General features: G+C 45.8%; 1 protein-coding gene across 3 annotated transcripts in view; it reads right to left on the reverse strand.

Moving 5' to 3' along the window:
• LOC126470034 (endothelin-converting enzyme homolog) overlaps positions 1 to 15,457 on the reverse strand; it is a 434,767-nt gene that overhangs the window by 159,802 nt on the left and 259,508 nt on the right. The window lies entirely within an intron of this gene.

Raw genomic sequence — 15,457 nt, forward strand, 5'->3', positions numbered from 1 at the left:
CCAGCAAATTAGGGACACTGTTGCTCCTGGGGTATCGGCGAGGACCATTCGCAACCGTCTCCATGAAGCTGGGCTACGGTCCCGCACACCGTTAGGCCGTCTTCTGCTCACGCCCCAACATCGTGCAGCCCGCCTCCAGTGGTGTCGCGACAGGCGTGAATGGAGGGACGAATGGAGACGTGTCGTCTTCAGCGATGAGAGTCGCTTCTGCCTTGGTGCCAATGATGGTCGTATGCGTGTTTGGCGCCGTGCAGGTGAGCGCCACAATCAGGACTGCATACGACCGAGGCACACAGGGCCAACACCCGGCATCATGGTGTGGGGAGCGATCTCCTACACTGGCCGTACACCACTGGTGATCGTCGAGGGGACACTGAATAGTGCACGGTACATCCAAACCGTCATCGAACCCATCGTTCTACCATTCCTAGACCGGCAAGGGAACTTGCTGTTCCAACAGGACAATGCACGTCCGCATGTATCCCGTGCCACCCAACGTGCTCTAGAAGGTGTAAGTCAACTACCCTGGCCAGCAAGATCTCCGGATCTGTCCCCCATTGAGCATGTTTGGGACTGGATGAAGCGTCGTCTCACGCGGTCTGCACGTCCAGCACGAACGCTGGTCCAACTGAGGCGCCAGGTGGAAATGGCATGGCAAGCCGTGCCACAGAACTACATCCAGCATCTCTACGATCGTCTCCATGGGAGAATAGCAGCCTGCATTGCTGCGAAAGGTGGATATACACTGTACTAGTGCCGACATTGTGCATGCTCTGTTGCCTGTGTCTATGTGCCTGTGGTTCTGTCAGTGTGATCATGTGATGTATCTGACCCCAGGAATGTGTCAATAAAGTTTCCCCTTCCTGGGACAATGAATTCACGGTGTTCTTATTTCAATTTCCAGGAGTGTAATTAATTAAATCTTCAGACTAATACAGGTGCATCAGTACATAAATAACTGCCTTTGTAACGATACTCGGAGCTGCAATAAATCTTTTTCACTCCAAAGTATTAATTTAGAGTGGCGTTTCATAATATTTCGAAACTAATAGCAACTTCTGGCGCATGTAGACGGCATGGAACGAGTCACAGTGGAGGACATGCAATTGTGGACAGTAGACTAGTGTTCCGGCTTTGCCGTTACGTGGTACATAGCAGGCTATGGTTCAAATGGCTCTGAGCACTATGCGACTTAACTTCTAAGGTCATCAGTCGCCTAGAACTTAGAACTAATTAAACCTAACTAACCTAAGGACATCACACACATCCATGCCCGAGGCAGGGTTCGAACCTGCGACGGTTGCGGTCGCTCGGCTCCAGACTGTAGCGCCCAGAACCGCACGGCCACTCCGGCCGGCTACATAGTAGGGTGTGGTACTTTTGTCCTGCATAAAATGAGGCGTAAAGTCGGTGTGTCCGAGCAGGAAATATGTGTCATTGCCCTATGGTGCACTGGAGCTCATCCTCCAAAGAAAGGGTCGGAGTTCATAGGAGCATAAGTGGTAGTAGTAGTAGTTGTAGTAGTAGTAGTAGTAGTAGTAATAGTAGTAAGTGTTGTTGTTGATCTTCATTTCTCATGCACAGATAGACAGAACCTCATACTAAATAAACTACATAATAAATTTCATCAATTAGAGAAATAAATTAATGAAATTGATAAATTTTCAAAAATATGTTCCAAAATGAACGGTAACCTGAAAGTGTGTGGGACGTAGCGCCTTGAATCGTACCTATATAAGTCGGACGACAGCTGTTAGCTTCATACAGACGATGTGTTACAACGTTTGTAACTTATGTGCATTCCGATCCAGCTGCAGCTCAAAAATAGTGACGGCTGTGGCCGAAACGTGTTAGCATCTTACTCACTATGAAATCTTAACAAGGGAAACTCCTCATCTCTTCCCTCTCAGATTTAGTGATAAGATGGTCCAGTGGATAGCCCGTCAAAACCTGAACACAGATCAAGCATGAAAACAGGAAGAAGGTGTATTGTGTATCATGATAAAAAAGAAGCAAAATAGAAACAGTGTACGGTCGAAGGTCAAGGAGAGCAACATCGAAAGATCGTCAATAACAGCGGCGTCCTGGGTGTGTGGTCAAGGTGTTGGGTTACGAAGCACAAGATTAGTGTTCACATCACCCTCGTGCCCCAATTTGTTTTTAATCACAAAATTACAAACTGACCCTGTGATCACTGACGTATCTGTTTGCTGTATTCAAAGTTGTGTCTGTGTCGTCGTATAACCTCCGTTTGCAACAGCGGGAGTGACGAAGGAACCTCCAGACGTACATATCTCCTATTTGTTCTATACAAGTACCACATGTTATGACTCTTGCGTTCCGTTTTGCAAGTTTGAATCTTGAAGTCCTTTGTTGTAACATAGTTCACACCCGCTTATTTCTTGTTTTCATTTCTGTGAGAGGTCTATGCATCACCTCGCTTGCTCTCACTATTTATCGCATTTACTTGTGACAGTAGTGTATTTTTACCACATGACTAATATTTTGTAACCAATGTGCAGTACCACAATTTCCAAGACTACAGAAGGAGAACAGACACGTCAATGACCGGACGGAAAGTTCATAATTTTGTGGAGAAAACAAAATGGTGCAAAGGGAGATCTGAACACGGATTTCCCGTTTTATAGTCCAACATCGTGACCACACAACGACGACGTCGAAGGTCTTACAATGCACTCGGTGTTGCACATCTTGAGCTTCAACCGCTCACCGTTTATATTTTGCTTCTTTTTTCCTGTTTTCGTGCCTGATCTGTGTTCAGTTTTTGACAAGCTATCCACTGAGCCACTTTACCGCTAAATGTGAGGGGTGTGCGCTGGGGAGTTTCCCTTGTATGTAGTCAAAACCATGTATTTGGAAATGAAACTATATTACGTTTTTTATCAATTATTGTTGATTTAATGTGTTTAGTTATTAGTGTGAATGAAAGTGCGAATCCCAGGTAATATAATAAATGAATATTGTGCTGACTATTAACTGAGGAAAAGGTACTGTTGCAGACGTATTTGTACAGAGAGAGTGAATCATAAGCTCAGGGGAAATTTGTAAAGTGTAATTCGCCAGTTTATGGCATGAGGAAAGAAGAAACATTTTACGGTAATTCAGTTGTCTAAAGAGGCTTTTATTTTGATATTTGTGGATTTTATAAATTTGTTCTTTTAATAAACTGCTCACAAAAACTATTAAGTTGCGATTGGTCCAGTGTGAAAAAGCTGAATAGCGCGGGTTTACACTGACATATCATTGGCTGCAACGTTTTTCAGCCAAGGAGAAGAGAGCACATTCGCGCGCGTTTTGTGAGCTAAAGAATTGCTTTCTGGAGTCTACGTTCAGTTCGAAGCTCAGACACCATGACGATCGGACGAGTGTATCAGGAGCTCTGAGTATATGTAATAATTTTGAGTAATTAGCGTTTAAATTGACCGTTGAGTGCCATGAAGTAATCGCGGGCAGTAATAAAGACGAAGGCGCGAAATTCTGGCTTTAATATGTGAGCTGTGGCTTTTGAACTACCTAAATTCCGCGTGGAGCATTGTGCAAGTTGGGACCGAGAACTACATGGTCAAATGGCTCGAGTTGCGAAATATTTGAGCGTGCATTCTGTTACAGACAATCCGTTCTGTAATTTTTCCGGTAACAGGTTCGGTAAATACGAGGCCTGTTCAGAAAGTAAGCTCCGATTGATTGCCAAATTGAAACCACAGTGAACATCAGAAATGTTTTACTTGTAACAATTAGCTACACCTTTCAGCTACTTCTCTACGTAGTCGCCGTTCTGACTTAGACTTTTGTCATAGCGTTGTACCAACTTTTCAATAGCCTCATCATAGAAGGCAGCCGCCAGTGCTTTCCGCCAATTCTCCACGCTGGCCTACACCTCGTTGTCTGTGTCAAAATGTTGTCTTCAAAGACAGCGGTTCATGTGACCAGAGATGAAACTCATGGGGAGACAATTGCGGACTGTATTGTGGGTAATCTAACATTTCCATTTGAAAACGATGCAGGAGCATCTTCATTGCCCCTGCAGAATGCGGCTGAGAATTGTCGTGAAGACGAAACAGCACGACAGTTATGTAATGTTAGCTGCATAGCTTCAGGCGAAATTTCTCACCAGGCCCTCGTACTTGGCGGCAGACACTATTTTCTAGACATCTTTACGCACTCACTGCGAGCTCAGAAATGAGAAGAGCGACGTGATGCTAACTTGGGTTATACTAGAGACACTACCCAACACATCTGTGCAAAGCTTTATCGGATTTTCATAGTCGTTTCCATTTCGCGACCGATCGGAGCTTACTTTCTGAACGCCCCTCGTACTATAAGCTGGCTGAATAAGAGTGACCGTGATGGCGAAACTATAAGTTCTAATTTGCACGGATTTGGCGGTTTTTTGTAAAAAAGAAGCGCGAATATAGTTAAAATTTCATTCGAAGACTTGACTTTTACTCAGTCGCTCAATTTATCTGATAAAGGAAAACTTGATGCGCCCTTTAGAATCGTGTGACGCTACTAGTTCTACTACAGCTTCTGCAGTAGGGAAACACTATTCGTCTCCTAACAGGACAAGCGCGTGGATTGGACTGCAGAAGAAGGTATAACCGAAGGTTGAGTGGACATTTTCTGTGGGACGAACACATAACCGCGTCGTTGCAAGCAGGCCAAAGTCATGATACGAAAAACACCTGCAAAACATCGCAGAACCATCTCCAGCCTAAACTGCATCCCCCATTCACTGTGGGCTCAACTCCTCATTGGGCCGTCGATGCATTCGACGCCTTGCATCAATTGAAAATCGGCAAAACCGCAACTCATGGGGCTACACTACATGGCTCCAGTCAACTATTGTCTACTTTCTGCGTTGTTTTGCCCAATGAAGACGCGCACGTTTATGTGCTGCTATAAGCAATGACATATTGCGAGGTACGCTACAAGAAATATGCATTGCATACAATCCCTTCGCAACGATCGCTTGGAAACTGGTTGAGATAGTCCTGCATTCAATTACAGTTGCAATTCTGCTCGGGTTTAAAACCGACTGCCATTGAGAAGGCGTGACACTTTACTCCAGTCCCTGTCGGTTGGGATCCTTTTGCGCCCACTGTTCTTACGCCGTGGTACAGGGCTGCGAGTGGTACACCAGTCCTAGACTCGCTGGACAGTCCTCATTGGTATAACACTAGTCAAGTAAATCATTAAACTTGTGTCTACAGGTACGCCCGAAGTCGACAGTTTTCTGCCATTCCGTGACGTCTCCACGTCGATTCATCTTACTGTGCTAATCCCATACAACCGACTGGCAAGTACTTCACTGCCATGACTTTAATCAGTGACGGACGGTCACACGACCGCATGGCACTAGTTCATACCTATCTACAGCGTTCCAAAGCGACGAGTACGCTCTTTTAAAGGCATGACTAACATTTCTTTACTGCTCACGAGGAGAACACAGCAAGTGCTATGACCCGATTTCTCAGAAACTTCGCTCGGTGGAAGAGGGGTCCAAATAAGCGAACACGTGTCTCGGCTTATCCGACTGTTTCTGAGAAAAGACCGTCAAATTTTTCGACGTAATGTAGATGTCCTTTAACGCGTGACAAGCCTAGCCCAACTAGTGGCACAGTGGCTACCGTCGCAGCCTCTCACTTTTGCATCCCGTGTCCGAAACCCGATTATTGCTCTTATTTATTTCATTTATTTATTTTTTTCATTTATCTACCCATCGCTATAGAAGATTACTACGCAGATGTTTTCCAATGTATACTGAAATAGCGTTGTCCTTAGGTGAATGGAAAAATTATTTGAAATTGTTCTCAATGAAATTCCTGTTCGTAATCAATAGCAAACGCCAGTTTTCGGAAATGTTGTCTGTTGTGCTTGGTCTGCCCCGAAACTATTGCCAAAGTGGTAAATCTTGAGCAGTGATGACGAGGATTCTTTCCCGAGTGTGGTAAACCCAAGAAATGTCGGTGTTGCAAACCTGCCTTGGCGCGATGCTTATGGTGTTCGGAATTTTAATTATCGGTGTCATCCAAGGGATTGCGCCAAATCTTCCTGAAGAAAAAACGTAAGAGTGAAATATAAGAATTGATATAAAAACGAAAAATTAAAATATAAGAATTTAAAAAGATTGTAAGCCCTGAATAACCATACACACATATACATTCAATAATGAATGAATGATACATATTGTGAAACCCAGTTATAATTTTACAATTAAGTTAACTCTCTTGTATCTCCTAACTTGATAAGAAACATTCGTATAGTAGATAAATGAAAATAAAATAAAAACAATATTCGGATTTCGAACATGAGACGCAAAAGTGAAAGGCTGCGACGCTATTCACTATGTGAGCTTCTCGTGCGCTGAAATGCATCTGAATTACGTCAAAAACCTTCGCGGTGGTTTTTTCAGCAGCAGTCGAGTATCTGCGCATAAACCGAAAAACGTATTCGCATATTTAGACCCCTCTTCCACTGAGCGAAGTTTCTGAGAAATCGTGTTATGGCACTTACAGTATTCACCTCGTGAGCGTAACTTGGCATACTATGGAGTCTGTACTGCATTTTAATGTGAATGGGGTGAAGACAACATACGAAGGAGCTGAAAATCTCGGCGCAGGGAACACTTACGTCTGTGCCTCTCTGAAACGCTCTATATCGAGAGAACAGTGGTTCAAATTCGAATCCTGTTTTAGATATACCATGGTTTCCGTTAATAGCTTATGATGCGGGAAGAAGCGGTTACTTTGAAACGGAGTAAAATCCATTTCTTTCCACATTTCAGAGAGAATTATATCCAGTGACTAGGGGTTGCTGTGGCCGAGCGGTTCTAGGCGCTTCAGTCCGGAACCGCGCTGCTGCTACGGTCGCAGGTTAGAATCCTCCCTCGGGCATGGATGTGTGTGTTAGGTTAGTTAGGTTTAAGTAGTTCTAAGTCTAGGGAACTGATGACCTCAGATACTAAGTCCCATAGTGCTTAGAGCCATTTGAAGCATTTGAACTAGGGGTTACAGCCCACATAGTAAACACGACCACAGAGGGAAGAAGGCTAAAGATGGAATTTCTCATAGAGCGCTTAGGAAACGAAGCGTTCTAGGCGCTTGCAAAATGGCGCTGGCTAACTCCTTCTTCAGGAAGGACAGTCAGAGCGGTACGCATTACTTAGGCCCATATAGCTAACGACAATCGGTTGTAGAATTATAGAACGTTTATATGTATCGCACATTATAACGTTTTGGAAACGACTTATCCTGTAGAAACCACCATGGATTTCGCTATACTACACTAGTGCGCAAAACGTACAGACGAAAGTAACTTCTACATAATGTGTACCTGTCAACTAACATACCTCGTTCAAACGCGGACCATACATAGCAGTAACTGTTATAGTATAGTACAGCACAGAAGGTATATGAAATAAATACGCAATGAGACGAACAGAAATGACATGCTTATTCAAAGAAAATAATTACTGAAGTCACCGTGATTTATGAAGGTCCTCTGGACATTACAAAAGGTTGTACACGATTCTTAATAGGATGTGTGATCATCACGGACGACAGTGCGTGCTCTGCAACGTGCTCCCATGCTGGCCACAAGTTTAATAAGGAGTTCTTGTGGTAGGGTGTTCCATTCCTGCACCAGCGCGGCTGACAACTGCTGGGTGCCAGAACGAGATTTTCACTCTGCAGCGGAGTGTGCGCTGATATGAAACTTCCTGGCAGATTGAAACTGTTCGCCGGACCGAGACTCGAACTCGGGACATTTGCCTTTCTCGTGCAAGTGCTCTACCAACTGAGCTATCCAAGCATTACTCACGAGCCGTCCTCACAGCTTCAATTCTGCCAGTATCGCGTCTCCTACCTTACAAACTTCACAGAAGCTCTTCTGCGAATCTTGCAGAACTAGCACTCTTTGAAGAAAGGATATTGCAGAGACATGGCTTAGCCACAGCCTGGGGGACGTTTCCAGAATGAGATTTTCACTCTGCAGCGGAGTGTGCGCTGATATGAAACTTCCTGGCAGATTAAAACTGTGTGCCGGACCGAGACTCGAACTCGGGACCTTTGCCTTTCGCGGGAAAGTGCTCTACCAACTAAGCTACCCAAGCACGACTCACGACCCGTCCTCACAGCTTCAATTCTGCCAGTACCTTGTCTCCTACCTTCCGAACTTCCCAGAAGCCCTTCTGCGAACACAGTTTTAATCTGCCAGGAAGTTTCAACTGCTGGGTGGTCATTTGTGCGTGTGGATGTGCTGCAATCCGTCTCCCCAACGCACCGCATAGTGCGCGATCGGATTTAAATCATGGGAACGGATAGGCCAGTTCCAAGAGCTCCTCCACCTTCGCAGTTTGATGGGGTCGCATAGTGTCATCCATAAAAATGAATGCACTCCAGAAAAGACGCACATGTGGAATAAAGTTGATCGGTGATTGTACCGTGATCAAAGATTCAAAGAAAAGTTGTTACGGCCATGCATAATTATGCCTCCTCACACCATAACACCTGGACCACCAAAATTATGTTCGACATGTTCCTGGATGCATTTAGGGTTCCCAGCTCTCACCATATGAAGGTACGACAGAGTGGTCGTCAGGGAGAGAGACTACCCCGTTGCAGTTGACGTGCCACTGTTGAGTATAATATTGTATGCCTTGCAGTCCTGTTTAATGGGGTTCCAGTTGCAACCGCTGTTTGATGTTAGTCCCTTATTGCCTGTTGCACAGTGTAGCTGTAGTTGACCTTATTCGACCCCCTTCTCTCCTTCGGGGGCAGTGTCTGTGGTTCGGAACGCTTCTCATGCGCTTGAAACAGGGCTGTGTGCGATACCAAACTCCTGGACTACGCTCGTCACACTTCATTCTTCTTCCAGTTTCCCGATGATTCTTCCTCGGATGAAGTCATCGAAATGTTATCTCCGTACTATGTTATAATGAAGAATAGTACCATAGTGCACCGTAACTACTCGCTGACACACACTGTCTTTTCCCGTTCCTTCAACTGCCTCCTGTTGTGGGGATAGCCACATTTGGCGCTATAATCACGCTGACGTCACACCATGCTTTCTGTGCCCAACTGAGAGACCTCCGTCGACATGCTTCCGAACTTTCATTCATTTCCAACGAGATGTTAATATGTTTCTTTACTTTATATATCTTGTCCTTAAGAGCATTTATATGTGCTGTCTTATCATAGTACAGGTCGACAAGTATACAGAAGACATGGCTCAGGTTTTAGCTGAGCACTTCTTTACTATTACTACGTCATCCAGACGAACTCCCGCTTTTCAGGTGTTCCGTAGGACTGCAGAGATAAGGAAGCTCAATTTCTTCTCGCATAATGAGGAAGTCTACAATCTTCCGTTCTCAGTGTGGGAACTGGAATCAGCTTTGTCTGCAGCCAGAGACACTGCTCCAGGACCTGATGAGACCCATTATACCATGCTTTGTCATCTGTGTCCCGAAGTGAAAGAACACATCCTCTCTTGTTTCAATCAAATCTTGTTTGATGGACAGTGCCCCACGACTTGAAAGGAGGCAATATTAATTCCATTCTGGAAACCAGGCAAGGACCATAGCGCCCCTAACAGTTATCGAAGTGTCGCCCTTACCAGTTGTATGGGTGGGACTCTCGAACGCATGGTCAACCGCTGCCTCGTCTGGCTGCTCGATTCCCGAGAACATCTGACCCGCTCCCAGTGCCGTTTCAGGCGCAACCGTTCCACCCTTGACAACTTAATTCTACTGGAGACAGCAATACAGGAGTCCTTCTTACGCCGAAACCATTTGGTTTCCTGCCGCTTCGTATCCAATCCTTTCTCGAGGACCGGCGTTTTCACTATCGCATTGGCGATGCCATGTATCATTGCTACGTTCAGGAGAATGGCGTGCCCCAGGGCAGTGTCCTCAATGTCACATTGTTTGCCATCGCTATCAATGTCATTTCCTCCGCAGTCAGGAGCCCAGTCCAATTCTCTTTGTTTGTGAATAACTTTGCAATCTTCTACTCTTCCTCTGACCATTAAGAGGCTGGAAACCTGTACCCGGACAACTGCTTTTCGGTTCTCACCAGAGAAGACTGCTTGTGTCAATTTTAACCGTGCTCGTCGGAGTTTTAACCAACGAGTGCTCACAATGGGGGACAAGATTTTACGTTTTCAAGACACTGTGCAATTTTTGGGTTTATTATTTTACTCGAAATTAACTTGGCTCCCACACCTGAAAGACCTACGAATTAAGGGCTTCCAGTCAGTTAATATTTTGAAACGCCTTGGCGGGAATACGTGGGGAGCTGACAGGTCCCGTCTCCTGCAGTTTTATAGGTCATTTGTTCGATGACGCTTGTAAGGTGGCAGATTTTAGCACCTTACATGATATTTATTCAGACAATAATATGACAAAAATGGTTCAAATGGCTCTGATCTCTATGGGACTTAACTTCTAAGGTCATCAGTCCCCTAGAACTTACAACTACTTAAACCTAACTAACCTAAGGACATCACACACATCCATGCCCGAGGCAGGATTCGAACCTGCGACCGTAGCGGTCTTGCGGTTCCAGACTGTAGCGCCTAGAACCGCTCGGCCACTCCGGCCGGCAATATATGACAAATACCACGCGGATAGAGATAGCCATTTGACAGAACGATACTAATATCAACATATCAAGGTTAATACTGGTACGTAAGATTTTAGAACCGTGCATATTATCATTGGGAAGGTGGTTTGGACGGACACAGGAAAGAGTTGTTTGTGATGTCGAACAAACGAGGTGGCCGGCAGCTGGCCGGTGCTTCACACGGAGGCTGGTTTGTCGGTTAAGTGGCACTTGTGACCACAGGGGGTATTGGGGGAGCCTGAGATCTCACAGGTGAAAGAAGAGGAAGAGGGCGTACGTGCGTGACAGAGAGCGAATGTTTCGGCAAAGTTTGGTGGCAACAAGAACCGCGCGAAAATTCAGAGTCCTGACTGGCCAAAAAACGCGTATGGATACATGTACGAGGAACGGTATAGTTTGGCGGCAACAAGATAAGGACTATGGTGTCGACGGTGGTGCGAGGCGGACGCTGAGGGTCTGCTCCGCAAGAGCTCTCACAGGGGAAAGGCGACATCACGCTGGTGCCAGGGACGACTGTCATAATTTACGTTCGAAATTATGGTGATATTACAGCAAACAGCTGGCAGAGTAGGGCACTGTAACTGAAATTGCGTACGCCTTCCACTAGCTCTTTGATTGAGATCTCTAATTCTGTGTCCGTCTAGGTGGAACTTCAGTAAAACCACTTGTGTGGCCAGTATTAACCTACATAAGTTAGGGAAAGGGACGATTAGTGATAGAGTCTCCATTGTGGCAATGGTAGGATAGTTAATTTAAGGAATTAATTTGATTGTAATGTTTTAGGTTAGGAATATTGCTCATCCTACTTTTAATGAATAAATGTACGATTTAATAACAGACCATAATCAAAGCTTTATCAATTATGTAGGTAGAAAACTACTGATAGAATAATAGTTTTATTAATAAAATATATTATCATATTAATTCGATGCAAACGATACTGGGGGTATATTCGCGCATTGAAACAGAGCTGAGGACAGGTAGCAGTAATGAAACATGAAGTTTCAAAGTCATTATACCCCTGTACGTTGCACGCTTAGATTATGGCAGCGTGGTCTACGGATCGGCCCGTCCTTCTTACCTCAGGATGTTAGACGCTGTCCACAGTGAGGACATTCGGATATCAGCTGGAGCCTTTCGGACCAGCCCAGTTCCGAGTCTGTGTACAGAGGGGCTGGTGAACCACCACTCTCGATTCGGCCACGTATCCTTTTGGCTCAACAGCCGCTGAAAATCTCAGCGTCACCTCAGTCACTGGCATTTAGTTCAGTGATCCAACCCACATTTGAACGACTGTTCAGGAATCCGATCCAAACGACCAAGCCATTTGGTATACGTGCTACAGACTGTCTCAAGGATCTGGATCTCTTAGACACCCAGGGATGGAACGCACTGCCGCCTTGGCGTCTTCAGAGGCCCAAAGTGATTTTAAGCTTGACACAGTACAAGAAAACTTGCACTCCAGAATTTGTTTCTACAATTTTGTTTTCGTTTATTTTAAGTATGTACCACAGTTTTATTGTTATTTATACAGATGGATCCCAGCAGGAAAATGCTCTAGGTTGTTCTGATGTTTTCCCTGATAGGGTTTTTAAAGTGCGTCTTACGGAACAATTTACAAATTATAATGCGGAGTTATATGGCATTCTGATGGCACCGGAGAGCGTTCACAGACATCACTGTACAAGGTTTCTTGTCTGTTCCGACTCTCTTAGTTCACTGCAAGTACTTCACCAAATGCATCCAGTAGACCCGCTGATTCAGCTCATTCATGACTCCTTACAGTGGCTCCAACACCAAGGCAAGGAGGTTATCATTTGTTGGGTACCTGGCCACATTGGGATACAGGTCAACGACATGGCCGACAAAGACGCCAAGGAAGCATGTTGGGATAGTGCTGTCCATCAATGTCGCATCCCGTTTCCCGCCATCATCTCATTTTCTGACAGATGCATCATGTGTCAGTGTGAGACTGAATGGTTGCAGGTGACAGACAACAAACGGCGGTCGCTCAAATCGATCACAAAGGCTTGGAGGACTTCATGTCAGCCTCGCCGCTGGAAGTAGGTTTTGCTTACCAGACTGCGCATCGGGCATAGCCCTTCCACATACGGCTTCCTCCTCCGGCGGGAGTATCCACCATTCTGTGAAGTTTGTGGCGTGCCGCTCTCAGTTCAGCATATTGTGGCTACGTGTGTCCTGTATACTGATATTAGGGCAGCCCTCAGTCTCACTGGAGATCTGCCCAGCATCCTCGCAGATACCGATACCAATGTTACACGGGTGGTGAAATTTTGTGAACTGTCAGGCCTCATCCCTACATTAAAGGGGAAGGGCGGCAGTCTTTAAAACATCCGCATGTGGGGACAGCCTTCGTCCCCACCCATGAGACTTGCATGTTGACTTTTCGTCAGGGCGCTGATGACCATGATGTCGAGAGCCCCCCTCAACCCAAATCATCTTCATGATCATCATCGACAAGTATAATACGCCTAATGCTCTTTGTTCGAAAAATTTTAATGTTTATGAGCAACGGAATTTTTATGTCCGTATTATTGGATCTGACTGCGCTTTTGCATAGAATCTGACTGTGAGGAGAGTTATGTAGAGATTCTGCGATATGGACACCACACTGACATTCCCAAGTCTAGAAATGGTGTCTTCTTCGTCTGACGAATTATGCTGCAAAGCCTACAATAAAAACCAGTTCTTTGTTACCTTGATATGAGGTTTCACTTCACTAGAGTGCGTTGATCCTTTCTTGAGGTAGATATGTAGGTAAATGATTCATTCAGATACGACAGACCTACACTCATTCCTTTTGCATTATCATTTACACCCTGCGCAAAACTGTCAAAGGGTCACTATTTCGAAACACTGTAATTGTCTCCCATTGCTACGCATAAGTTCGAAATTTGGCTTAAGGTGCCCACAACCGTCCTCTGTAATGGTGAAAAAGCATGGCGCCCTGTGACGTCATCGTCGGCCTTGGCAATGTTTCAAGCAGTAAGTTGTCGAGGCAAGCGAGAAACAACGCCAGAGCTCAGAAGTTCGCGTGAGGTGCAAGATGGGTTAATGATATCACATTGGCATCAAATTTCACCACAGTTCTGCTCAACGTGTCATGATGGGAAGGTCGTCACATCCCCTCTTACCAACATTTCACGCCTTCTTTTGAGGCCTCCGCGATGGAGGTCGGAACCCCAACGCCCAGCGTTGAAATCACTCGGCTTTCTTATGGGTGGCCGAGGAAAACATTTCAGACACACAACCGCTCAGAATCGACACGGAGAGGCCTCAGGAGGTTATATAAAGGGCGTCAATGAAACCACTCCTTCCCTTGGGGTGCTGATTCCCACACATTTCGTGCTTGAAAACGACATTTTCCAGAACGATTAGCAACGGAACGCCGTCTAACAACGTTCGACAAAGTTGAGACCCCGCACCCCGCTCCTGGGGCAAGATTCAATCCTTCTCTAAAAACATCGAGGGGCAGCGACCCATTGAACGTGATCTGTCCCCTTCGGAGTCTAGTGCTGCCATGTTGTTTGCTTTGGTATACAGGATGGAACCACTGGCGACCGTTCAAAACCATTCGACGACATCTGAATCTGATCTGAAACAGCAAAGGGTGTTAATGCTTCTTTAGTACTCCTACTTCATGCCCTCTTGCAGCATCATCAGGGTGAATGTGAGTGGGGATCCAATATTGAGACATGCATGAATAAAACGACAAAGGGTCCCTCTAAGACTCCCCAGTCCGGCAACACACACAGTGCACCGTTGTTGAGCACTTTTAAAACGTGTCGGTACAGACGCTTCGCCACCCATTCAGCTAAGTGGCGCTCCAAAAAAAAATGGCTCTGAGCACTATGGGACTTAACATCTATGGTCATCAGTCCCCTAGGACTTAGAACTACTTAAACCTAACTAAACTAAGGACATCACACAACACCCAGTCATCACGAGGCAGAGAAAATCCCTGACCCGCCGGGAATCGAACCCCGGAACCCGGGCGCGGGAAGCGAGAACGCTACCGCACGACCACGAGCTGCGGACTAGTGGCGCTCCATCGCTGCTCTAGTGCCTGAGGGCTGGCAACCCCTTCGACGCCCCTTAGATTCCACGCGTTCACTCACGGCGTCCGGCACTAGTCTGTGCTCAGTTTTGCCCTCAACTCTCGTCAGTAACTGCTCTCCAGACAGAACTGCCCTTGCTCAAATGACTCTGAGCACTATGGGACTTAACATCTCTGGTCATCAGTCCCCTAGAACTTAGAACTACGTAAACCTAACTAACCTAAGGACATCACACACATCCATGCCCGAGGCAGGATTCGAACCTGCGAGCGTAGCGGTCGCGCGGTTCTCGACTGAAGCGCCTAGAACCGCCCTGCTTGGCGTCTCCCTCGAGGGGAATATTTTCCCAGCTAACGCCATGGTCTTCCATCCCTACGCCATTTGTCATGATTTCCACTTATTGTGGTGTTAAAAACTTACGGATGAAAGTAACTTTCGTATTTTGTGTCGCTGCCACGAAATATAGCTCGATGAAACCTGTACCACAGATAGAAAGAACTGCTGCAGTGTAGTCCAGAATATTCGACAATGCTGGACATACCTTATTGCGATAGGTGGGAACATGTAATGCACCCAGGAACATTGTCGAAAATGATAATTTTGGTGGTCTAGGTGTTGTGGTTCGGGAAGGCATAATGTTGTATGGGTATACCTACGTTCTTACCCCACTTGCGTCATTTCTGGGGTCCATTCGTTCCTGACTTCATATATATGGATGAAAACGCGAGACCACATCGA

Source organism: Schistocerca serialis, chromosome 3 (assembly GCF_023864345.2).
Source record: "Schistocerca serialis cubense isolate TAMUIC-IGC-003099 chromosome 3, iqSchSeri2.2, whole genome shotgun sequence".
NCBI lineage: Eukaryota > Metazoa > Arthropoda > Insecta > Orthoptera > Acrididae > Schistocerca > Schistocerca serialis.